The sequence below is a fragment of the Leptonychotes weddellii genome, chromosome 8, assembly GCF_054177405.1.
Source record: "Leptonychotes weddellii isolate Sample4059 chromosome 8, ASM5417740v2, whole genome shotgun sequence".
Classification (NCBI taxonomy): Eukaryota; Metazoa; Chordata; class Mammalia; order Carnivora; family Phocidae; genus Leptonychotes; species Leptonychotes weddellii.
Window position 1 is genome coordinate 16,706,459 of NC_138376.1, and position 12,194 is coordinate 16,718,652.

The following is a 12,194-nucleotide window of genomic DNA, read 5'->3' on the forward strand; positions in this document are numbered from 1 at the left end:
CAGCTCTTCCTGGGCATGTGCAAACCTGGAAAGGCTAAGGAGTTCATGAATAGTCCTGGGGCAGCCTTGGACCAATAGAGGTTGGGAGCCCGTGGATATATTGCACTCCCCATGGTCTTGGGGTGAAGGTGCATTCTATGTGGTTCCTCAGTAGTTTCCGTTGGGACAGACCGCCATTTGCGCGAAGCACTAAGAAGCTCAGTAATGCACCTTTGGGTTGGCTTTCCCTCTTCCCAATCACTTTCTAAGATAACTACCTGCATGCAAACCTTTGTCTCAGACTCTACTTCTTGGAGGAATCCAAGCTAGCGCAAATGTTCTTTCCTTATCCTTTATCAATATTTTATTCATCTTTAAAGACCAATTCAATGTCATCTATTGCTCATAAACCTCTGTCTTCCCAGTTAGAGTCTAATACGCCCTCAGTTTGCTTCTATACTGTTTATTTTTACCAGCACAGCAGTGGCTATAATCTGTCTGGAAATATGGTTTTTCTATAGCTCTCTGTCTCCCCAGTGAGACTAGTGTTCTTGAGGTCAGGGACAGTGTCTATTCATTCAAGGAATACTCCCCCACCCACCCTTGTCCTGGCGGGTTTTTGGATCGTGCTGAGCACAATAAATATTTGTTGAATTTAATAGAATGTCAGAGTCCTGTCTGATGGCTTTTAAAGTCACATTGTAATACTCTCAGTGTGTCTGACTTTGGATAGCGTTCTCCTTTACTGTTACAATCTTGAAGTTATGAGGCTTTCTCTTTTAGCTATTTTCTTTTCTTTTTTGAAGATTCTATTTATTTATTTGACAGAGAGAGACACAGCAAGAGAGGGAACACAAGCAGGGGGAGTGGGAGAGGGAGAAGCAGGCTTCCCGCGGAGCAGGGAGCCCGATGTGGGGCTCGATCCCAGGACCCTGGGATCATGACCTGAGCTGAAGGCAGACGCTTCACGACTGAGCCACCCAGGCGCCCTCTTTTAGCTATTTTCAATCCAGTTGTTGCTCAAAAAGGAGGTCTGATTGATCGTGACTGTTCAGTACCCAAGGCCCACTTCATGTACATGTGACCTATGAAGATGCACAGGGTCCTGTGTTCAGAAGGGTCCCATGCTCCAATAATGCTTGGCTGTTGCCATCTCGAACTTCTTAACAATTTTATCTTTGTAGTTGTGTTCTGTGAGTGAAGTCCAAAGGACACTGGAATATACATGTGAGCAGAGCAGATACATGTAATATGCATGTCTACCCTTCCCGGCTGCCCCATCACGTGTACTTCGTGATGCTCCATGAGGACAGAATCCCAGCTGACTCATGACACAGGGTGATCTTGCAACACTTAAAATGAGCACAAGGCAAGTGTGTTAGTTCCATGACTAAACTGGGAACAGGAAGGTAAATAAGGCCAGGACGTGGGGAGAGAGGGAGAGAGGCCATGCTTTCCAGGTAGAACTGGAATGTGCTTCCAATGCAGAAAGAAGGCAGTGGTGTTCCAAGAAACACCAGCAACCAGGAAACCCTATCATATCCTGCCTTACTCATGTCATTTTCCTGTATTAGCTCACCACTTCAGCTGAAAATGATGATGGAGAAGAACAGGGACAGGTAGGGTAACCCAAGAGCTTCTTTCTCGTTTGATCCTTCCTTCCTTTTTAATATGCTGAAGATCGAAAATGTTGGTAGAATGTGCACATAACAAGAGGTGCAATAAACACAGTTTGGTTCATTTTTTTTCAGTGTTTCCATTGTTCCAATAAGAATAAAAATATGTGAACTATATGATATTGTAAAATACCAGTTGTACAATTTCAGTGATTCTGCATACCAGTTGAATGCTGGAACAAGGAAACTCAGAAGTGTATCAAAAAAGAGAAGTGGGGGGTAAGAAAAAGGAGGAGAAGTGACCCCAATTCTGTGGGGTCACTGTATATGATAAAGATGAGTGGGAAGATTTAAATATATTCATACATGGGGCGCCTGGGTGGCTCAGTCGGTTGAGTGTCTGACTTTGATTTTGGCTCAGGTCAGGATCTCAGGGTTGTGAGATCGAGCCCTTTGTTGGGCTCTGCGCTGGGCTTGGAGCCTGCTTGGGATTCACTCCTCCTTCTGCCCCTCTTCCCTCCCCTGCACACACACTCTCTCTGCCTCTCAAAATAAATACATACATACATACATATATATGTAAATATGTTCATACATAAAAAGAAGTATTAATTCAAAAAGAAATGAAAAATAAAAAAATACATTAAAAGTTTTTGTGTAATGAGCCACCCTTTATGTGTGTGTTTCAAGCATGTAAAATAAAATGCTTTAATAAGTAAAAAGAAATATGAGTAAGGTGAGCTACTTCTATTCCCAGTTAGAACGTGCCAGGCTTTGGGAATACAAAGATAAAAGCCATGGTCCTTGCCCAAGGACTTCACAGATTAACAGGGGATTCAGACAATCAACTCAACAATCAGAGAAGAGGGTGGTGAGAGCTTTGGGCATCTAGCTGCTTGGGGGTCAGGATCAAAGAGCGCAGACATCTCCGCGGGCGTCTGGATGCTGACTCACGTAGCCCTGGCCACTGGTCACCCTCTACCATGGTGCTTGGCACACAGTAGGCATGCAATCATCAGAAGAATGAATCTGATTCAGCATAGTTTTCTGGAGGAGGTGACTTCTTAACTGGAAGTTTGGTAGCTGGGCTTGCAGACACCTTCTGTTGCTCCATGAACCTTCAAACATCGTGATGAGGTTGTGGTTGAAGTTATCTAAGAGACCACGGTGGAACACAATTTCCCCTCTAGGGAAATTGTTATATTCAACATCAGTAGGAGAAGGAAAGATTGGGGCCCATTCCTGCCTTAGGTGTTACTCTTAATCACAGGGACAGGGTTTAATTTTGTATTATACATTTTACGGCTAAGAATTAGAAAAGGCTTTGTGTATTCCTTCCCCAGATGAAGTATTTTCCCTTTCCTTACATTTCATAAGTCCTTCCATATACCCTATTCTTTTTGCCTATGTACTTCATATTTCTTTGCAGGACACTCAATAATCTTCATCCCTGAAAGAAAGATTTGTTCAGCAAGGTCCTCCTCAGGTGGCTCCAGAAGCCTTGGAAGATGACAAATGGTGATAACCACCATTCACAGAGCTTCAACCTTAGGGCTCTTCTGCTTGGTGTCACCATGGTTCGTGTATTCATTAGGCTGGGAGTTTCTTGAAAGTGGTTTTGTGGTTTCAGCTACCCCTGGGACCCAGCACCGTGCCTGGAACATAGAAGAAGCACAATAAATGGGGTTGATTGAATGAATGACCTAATACCATCTGACTGCTCCCAAGCTTCTTTAATTATGGTCTTTGGTGCCTCACCTCTTTATCTTATTTATTACTCTTTCTCGGACACTTTTTAATATAGAATATACACACATCTGCACAGGCTCACCCTCCCTCTCCCCTTCCCCCTTATATACACACTGGCGTTATGTAGGCACAGCAGAACTTGACTACAGGATTTAGCTGGGACACTCACACTTGTTAAGACAGTTCACAAGAACATAAAAAAGATGATGGATAGCTTCGTCCCAGCCCTTGCGCATTTCAGCACGATGGAATCTCTTGGAGGTATCTGATTTCAGAGCACACCTGTGGACCTAGTGACAATCTGTACTCCTGAGTGGGTTTGGGAAAGCACTTATTTATTTTAAAGCTAAAATTAAACGACATGTTTTTACATGTTGTATAGCGGCCGGCGCTGATGCAAAACTTTGTCAACATGGAACTTTTCACACCTCGGGTTCCAACTTCAATAAGTGGATTACCTGGTAGGACTGGTGTTGGTTTTCGGCATTGAAAATGAATGAACTAACTTGGGAAAGCTCAGAGTCATGGCCCTTTAGCTTTCTTTGAGTGAAAATCCTTTCATCTGAAAAGAATTGGGGTCACTTCTCCTCCTTTTTCTTTCCCCCCACTTCTCTTTTTTGATACACTTCTGAGTTTCCTTGTTCCAGATAGGACTCCCAGATCAAAGTAGAAACTGCCAAGTGCTGTGGCAGCGAGGAGACCATTTTTCCTGGAGCAGCTGGGAAGTGCCCTGATCTGGGATGTGCAAGGCTAATGGAACCACCCTCCCGTCTGTGATGCTAAATTAACAGTCTTTGCTCCTTAGCCACCAGCTCTGCTGCCCACGGGTTGGGCTGCCTGTGCGTCCCTTTGTCTGCCAACGATGTCTCATTGCTTTCTTCACCGACAAAACGTCCTGCTCACAGCGAAAGGCCCCGGATGAGCCCCTGCGAGACTTCTCCTTGCCCCAGGTTCTTCCCACTGTGACCCTCCTGTTGATAGCAGCCCTCTGCACACAGTTTCTCGTCCGATCCACTTTTGCAGGGCAGGACAAGGAAATCTCTCAGTCCTTACTATTACAGAGGCAGCTATGGGTCCCCCAAATAAGGTGGAAACTAGAATGTAGGGCAAGATTTAAAAAAGAAAAAGTGCTCATTGAAATGGGGAGCTAAAAGTTGATAAGACCCTCACACCATGGGTAGGAGGAGCTCGATGCAGGAAAGCCATCATGTAACGTGGCCTATATGCTGTTATGATATACTGTTATTATTATTACTTTATAACCCTTTAGGCATTTAGATATTATAAGGTATTTTTATATACATGATTGTTGATCTTTAATCAAAAATAGGTACTGTAATCTTTTACAAATGAGGGTAATTGAAGCTTCTAGAAGTTATGAGATCCTGTACAAGGACAGCCTTGGGACCGAGAAACTAAATCTACGATGCGTCACACAATTTTATTACTGATAAAATTGAGGGTATTTCCTGAGATATCTTTACAAAGCAGCTGATTGAAAAGGAGACTAACAACAAATATCGTGTACACATGTTACAATGCACAAAGCTGTTATAAAGTGCAAGGAGTAAGGCGGTGAGCCTCTTGGGATCTAGCAAGGGAGGATGATGCTAAGAATTGATGAGTATTTCCAGCACAGTCAAAGGAGAAAAGACATTGTGTTTAGTGAACAAGACCATTCTGGTCACTAAAAAAGTCTATTCTTCATTGGGGAAGAGATTTTTCATCACCCCCTAATACGACTACCTAATGCATTCTACCAGACGAAGCAAGCTCTAGGGTCATGCAATCCCTTTTGCTTGGTCTGGTGAACTTGACAAACATGTGATTAATTCTGTTTCTTTAGTACCTAGCAGCTGGAGAGGAGTAGGGTGCTCTGTATGTTGGACTAGAAAATTGTCGTCATTGGAGAAGTATGTCTTGTGCTTTACAATTAAGGCTCTGGCTCCCAGGTTAGTAAATCAGGCTCTTGTCTTGGTGAACTTGGTTAGCATGAATCCGTTCTCCAGCACCAACTCACTTCGGGGTGAGGTCGATCTGAGTTTCTACAAGACTGAGCACTTAAACCCATGATGGTCACACCAAGTGCAGCTTTCTGAGGGTCCTAGCTGGATCTACCAGCTTGCCTTCTTCATCACTGGGTATGAAAATAAATCTGATTAGATGGTCCACTGAAACAGCTTTCCTCACCAATAGCATCTTAGGTGTGAACGAATCTTTGTAATCACCTGGTTCAATCTCCTCCGCACATAGAGGTCCTGTAAGTGGCTGTGTAAACCAGCAGTCAGCTTATTTCCTCAAAATGCATTCACTTTGGATGGCTCTAATTGTTAGGAATTTTTTCCTTATATATTGAGCTGACCTTTTTCTGCCTTTCTGTTCATTTCTCTAGAGCTGTAAGTACAGGGGTGCCTGGGTGGCTCAGTCGGTTAAGCATCTGCCTTTGGCTCAGGTTATTAAGTCAAGGTGTTTTGGTTTTATTCTCTCTCCCTCACTTCCCATTAAAAAAGTACCAAGAATGGGGATGCCTGGGTGGCTCAGTGGGTTAAGCGTCTGCCTTTGGCTCAGGTCATGATCCTGGAGTCCTAGGATCGAGCCCTGCATCTGGCTCTTTGCTCAAGGGGGAGTCTGCTTCTCCCTCTCCCTCTGCTGCGCCCCCCCCCCCCCCCACCGCTTGGGCTGTCTACCTTGCTCTCTCTCTCAAATAAATAAACAATCAAAAAAGAAAAAATAAGTGGAATGTTAGAACCGCCATGGCAGCGGAGGAAGAAGGAAGATTTTCATGAACTCCTCCCATTCTGGCACAATACGGGCTCTCTGGTTCTCTGTCCGTCTTAGTAAAAGGGACAGAGAGAAACACCGACTGAATTCAAGAGATCAAAGATGATTAAAGAGCTAGACATTAAGACATGGCGAGAGCAGAATACACTAGACAAAGAAGAGATACTATGATATCACGGACCCTCAGTGGCCCGGGAAGTAAGACATCCCAAAGCAGCCGCCCCGGGGAATACCTACCACGGGTTCTCAAAGCGTGGTTCCCAGACAAGCAGCATTATCGTCACCAGGGAACCTGGTAGACAGGCAAATTATCCAGCCTCATCCCAGACCTACTGAATCTGAAACTCGGCAGGCGGGGCCCAGCAATGTTTTGACAAGCTTTCCAGGGAATTCGAATGTGTGCTAAAGTTTGACAAGCACCCCTTGAGACCAGTGTTTCTCAAAATTTAAAATTCTTCTGCGTCTCCTGGGGAGCTGGTTAGGCCGCGCATTCTGACTCAGCAGGGACGGAATGGGGCCCGAGACTCTGCATTTCTCACAGGCTCCCTGGGGAGGCCATGCTGCCGTGGCTCCCACCACATGGAGTAAGTTGAGAAGGCAGACTGAGTGTGTGTTCCACGATGGGAGGGCTTCCTAAGGAAATAGTCGGGGAGGATACCGATCTCGTCAGCATTTTATTTCATTTTTTTCTTTCAAGGCCATGAGCAAGACTAAGGCCGCTTTCTTTGAAGGGCTTGTTGTCCAGGGGGGTGTGGATGCTTTTGGCCAGAGCACCGTGTTTGTGTCTCAGTGGTATGCCTCCTGAAAGTTCCAAACATTCGCTGCCACGCCTGACTTTGTGTTAACAGTTCCTCTTTCCAGATGGAGAAGCTGAGGCTGGGCCACAGAGCTATTTGTGTTCCAAGGTCACAGAGATCTGGGACAGCCCGGGCTGGCGAGGGCCTCCTGATCTGGCTGGAGCTCTTTGCACAAGCCCCTTACGTCTCTCCCCGTGGCCAGTGGGAAGTGGTGAGCGAGCTAGGAGATTAACACGCCTGCAGCTCCGCAGTAAAACCCAGAGCCGCTCACTCTCCAGGCTCGCTGGTGAATCACAGGGAGCTTTAACCTCCTTTCCGTCAGAAAGCATTTATTTAAAACCCCTTGGCTAACTCACAGGGTGAGCTGGCTTGTCACACACCGTCACATGGGATGGAAACTGGCAATTAAATTTAGCAACCCACCTCGGCAAATCCAGACCGAGATGTTTACAGGCTAGCCCGCAAGGAGCCAGGAGTTTTCGCGTCTAAATCAAGAGGTTTCCAGAGAAAGTGAAGTCAGGCTCGGGGGGTTATGCTGAATTAGGGGCACCTGTTCCCATCAATAACTTGATGGCAAGACTCAGAGGGCCAGGAATGCCTGTTCCGCGCACAGCCTGATGGAGGGCTGTCCGCCTCATTGTCGGTCTGTGTGCGGCTCAGCAGTGGGGAGATGCGAAAGGGAGGTGTTTGCTCCAAGGACGGTTTGTTTGTTTTCCCCCTCTGGGGGCTGAGACAGACAACAGTAACCAAAGAATAAATGTCATTTTTCCTACACCCTCCCTCCCCCCCAAAAAAGCACCACAGCTGCAATATTGAGCAACTCAAGTCGATTTTTTGATGGCCAATGGCGGGGTGGGCCTATTGAGTAGTGAGTTTTGCTGGTTTACAGGATGCCATCGTGATTATAGCCTGGATTCATTGCTGCAGGCTGCCCGTGGTCCGGGAAGTTTTCTGTTAGAAGGCTCTACTTTCTGGAAAAACCCTTGGGGTGAAAATGAGCAAAAGTGGAATTTGTGTGTATTTCTGGATCTGGTGCTGTGCGTTGGGATGTCTACATGAGAAGAGACGTCTCTCATTTTAGCAGAAGGCCCTGCTTTCGTGTGGCTGGGAGGGCAACCGTCAGAGGGAGGTGAGTGGAAGACCCATGCACGAGCCAGACTCTAGTCACATCTTTTCCAACGACTGACGTGCCTGGTGAAGGACACCTTCTGCCCAGCTTCTGTAAGAGCTTGTCTTTGACAGGAGCCCAGGTATGTGGGTGGGATGAAGAGGACCCTGGCAACCCTAGGGAAAGGTCGGGGGCGCCACTCTCCATCTGCATGAAAACATTCTGCTGGCCAGGTGAAGATAAACATGTTTGAGCTTCAGCACACTCACATGAGTATCTGTTCTCCCACCGTACACGATAGCACCTTACAGAGAAGGGAACGGGACTTCGAGTGTCGTCATCTGGGCCCTGCGGGGAGGAAAAGGCCAGCTGAGAATGGGAGCCACCCCAGATTAGCGTGAGGGGGAGTGGCTTCTTATTCCAGCCACCCTGGTGAATTTCCTGTCCTGTGGAGTGATGCTGGAAGGCATCAAAGCCTTCAGGGCTGGTAAAACCTAGCTTTGCAGAGCCAGGTTCCCTCACAGAACGATTCCCTAAGCCCTGTGTTCCTATCTACCTTTTCCATCATAGCTCCCTTCCTTATCTTTTCTTTCTCTCTCTTCCTTTTTTTTTTAACCTCCCTCACCTTCCTTTCATTTGTTCCTACTCTCCTTTCTAGGTGTAATGGCAAAGAGTATCCCCTACAGATGTTCCTGAGCCACCCCAGGGCCCTTGGGCTTAGGAGGTAAATGGTCCCCTATGGCTCAGTTCAAGCAGGTTGGGGCTGATGCTCACGAGGCCTTGAATCTGATACCGGCTTGACTCGCTGTGCTGGTCGCTGTATATTTTCAGTGTCTGGGTGTCCCTCTCTGTGGAGTGTGGATAGACCCTCCCCTTCCTTCACCGGGATGATCTGAAGGACTAGCGAGCTCGGATATGAGGTCACGACTCAGGAAGGGCACGGTGTGAACGCTGGGCATTTCTGTGCACAATGGTTACCTTTCACGGTGCTCCAACTGGCCTTCCTAGTCACGTCTTCCTCGTCTTGTAGAGCAGGTTGTATCCTAAGAATTGTGTTTGGCTCAAGGTCACACAAGGCTGGGCGCCTCAGCTGAATCTAAACAAAGAGCAATTGAGTTCCTAACCTATGCTCAGCCCATTTGACCACAGTGACCTCTGCTCTCTGTACCTGGAAGCCCAGCCCTGGCGAGGGAAATAATGCTCCTGCTTCTCCAGGTGCTGTGGAAACCAGTTACACCACCTCATCCTCCACCTGGCTGGGTTGAATCCAGCTCTGTCTGTGTCTGGCCCACATCTTACGCCTGCTTAGCACAGTCTGCTCCTTGCTGAGAGAGAGCATGGGGCAGAGGTGTCAGTTGGGGGGAGGGGAGCGGTGCTCGGTCTGGCAAGGGGGGAGCTAGAGGACACAAAATCCACTTTGGGGGTTCAGAGTGATGGGCTGGCCTGGAAGGTGAGCTTTACAGCCTAATTAAAATGTTTCCATTCTGTCCAACTTTAACTCGCTTCCTTTGCATATGGGGCGTCTAAAGCAGGAATGCCAGAACAGACCAAAAAAAGTGGGGAAAAAAAATCCCCTCTGAGTCTGGGATGACTGCAACAGCCGTGGCTGGATTGGATTCGTTGGTCTTTTGCCTGGATTCCACTGCCCTGCTTTGGATTGCAACAGCCTGTCTTGCAAACTACATCTCCCAGGCTCCCTTGCTGCCTGGCTTCCAGCTGGGTTCAGCCCAAGGGGGTTCAGTGAACGAGGATAAATCAGAGGGCTGGAGGAAGGGAAATGCTGGGGTGTTTCGCTCCGTCTCACTCTTGGCCGGCCAGGATCTGCGGGGGCACCCTTGCTGGACCAACCCTTTCCACGCTTCCCACTCCGCAAGACTGCGCAGAGTTCAGGTGCGGATAACGGTCCCTTTCCAGACCTACGGTGCATGGAATCTTCTGCTACTTCAGTCTGGGGTTGGGTTTTCAGTTCTTCCAGCATCTCTGTAACCAGTGCCCCCACATCACATTTCCTCTGTTAGATTCCCTGACTGGGCACTGTTTGCCTAACTCATCCGATGAGGAGACTGGGACCCAGGGGAGCCATGGGCCTGCCTGTAGAACCTGGATCAGAGGGAGCCCGGGAACCCAGCCCTCCGCCCCCTCCCCCGCTGCTACCTTTGCCTACAGACGCCCGTGGTGGGCCTCCTTGTGCAGGGGGCCCTTGGGTCTGAGGTGGAAGTGGGCCACATTTTACGGGTAAGGAGAAACCCAGAAATAAAGCTGAAATTGCTAACTGAAGCACAGAAATGGGCCAAATACTCTAATCAGCCAGAAAGGACCTTCCTTTATTATTTATTTTATTATTATTATTTTTTAAAAGATTTTATTTATTTGAGAAAAAGAGTGAGTGAGAGAGAGCACAAGCCAGGGAAGGGACAAGGGGAGAGGGAGGAGCAGACTCTCTGCCGAGCAGGGAGCCCGACGTGGGGCTCGATCCCAGGAACCTGGGATCGTGACCTGAGCTGAAGGCAGACGCTTAACTGACTGAGCCACCCAGGCGCCCAAAGGACCTTCCTTTAAAGTCAGCTAAAAAAAAAAAAAAAAGAAGAAGAAGATAAAAAGAGAAACTTGGTGTCAAGGTATTAAAGAAAGAGGTGTGTCTTCTTTTTTTTTAAAATTATTTATTTATTTTTATTTATTTTTTAAAAAATCTTCCTTTTATTTTATTATGTTATGTTAATCACCATACAGTACATCATTAGTTTTTGACGTAGCGTTCCATGATTCATTGCGTATAACACCCAGTGCTCCATGCAGTATGTGCCCTGAGGTGCATCTTCTTATTTCTCCTTTCTATTTGCCTCTTTAGACTTTGAGGAGGAACCATGGGCTGGGGATCTTCTTTCGAAGAGAAACAGAGGCCCCTCAACCCTTTTCTCGGAGGGCTGGATACTGCTGGGGGACACCCATGTCTCTGTCAGAGCACCTTTCTCTTTGAGTATTGTTGACACACAGTGTTGCCTTAGTTTCAGGTACAACGAGGTGATCTGAGAAGTTTATACGTCACACTGTGCTCACCATCCATGTAGCCACCATCTGTCTCCATACAAGGCTGTCACAGCATCATTACTATATTCCCTATGCAGTGCTTTTTATTCCCATGACTTATTCCTTCCATAATTGGACAGCTGTATCTCCCGCCGCCTTCACTCACGTTGCCCATCCATCCCCGCACCCCTCCATGTCCAGAGCGTCTTGCCATGACTTCTTTGGGGCGCGTCTAGGAGCCTGACCCTTGTCACAACCAGGCCCCGACTCCCTGCAGCCTGCGTTGAAGATGGGCTGCCACCAGCCTGGACCTCATCCAGCCCAGCACCTGCTCCCCCACCCCGCCCCTGCCCCCAAACCAGCCCTTCCCAAGGGCACTCCATGGTCAGCAGGGCCAGCAGAGCCCTGGAGGGCCCCCCGCCCCGACAACCGCCCTTTGACTCATGCATTATTCAGAGGTCCCTGAGCCGGCGCTGCCAGCCACCTGCAGCTCCCGGGAAGGTTCAGCTCTGGTGGCACAGTCGTATCCAAAGGGACTTGTGACATCAGAGAAGGTTTTTTTAACTTTATTTTTAATTGTAGTAAAATACACATAACCTAAAACTTGCCATCTTAACTGTTTCTGAGCGTCAAGTTCTGTGGCATTAAGTACAGTCATATGGTTGTGGGGCCATCCCCTCCATCCATCCCCAGAACTTCTTCATCTTCCCAAATTGAAGCTGGGCACCCACTGACCGCTAACTCCTCATTCTCCCCACCTCCTAGCCCCTGGCGGCCCCCCTTCTACTCTCTGTCTCCGTGAACTTCACTTCTCTGGGGACCTCCTGTAAGTGGACTCAGCCAACATCTGTCCTTCGTGACTGGCTTAGGTCACTGAGCACGATGATCTCACGCTTCATCCCTGTGTCAGAAGTTCCTTCCTTTTTTTTTTTTTTTTTTATTCTTATGTTAATCCCCATATATTACATCATTAGTTCCAGATGAAGTGTTCCATGATTCATTGTTCGTGCACAACACCCAGTGCTCCATGCAGAACGTGCCCTCCTCAATACCCACCACCAGGCCAACCCGTCCTCCCACCCCCCTCACCTCTAGAACCATCAGTTTGTTTTTCAGAGTCCATCTTCTCTCATGGGT

The 12,194-nt window shown here is 47.7% G+C and overlaps 1 long non-coding RNA gene across 1 annotated transcript; it reads right to left on the reverse strand.

The window, feature by feature from the left end:
- Positions 1–2,278: 2,278 nt before the first annotated feature.
- Positions 2,279–6,453, reverse strand: LOC145722959 (uncharacterized). Its single transcript, XR_014147539.1, has 2 exons — positions 6,363–6,453; positions 2,279–3,250 (listed from the first exon to the last, which is right to left on the reverse strand). It is a non-coding gene; the product is annotated as an uncharacterized LOC145722959 (long non-coding RNA).
- Between the last annotated feature and the right edge of the window lie 5,741 nt (positions 6,454–12,194).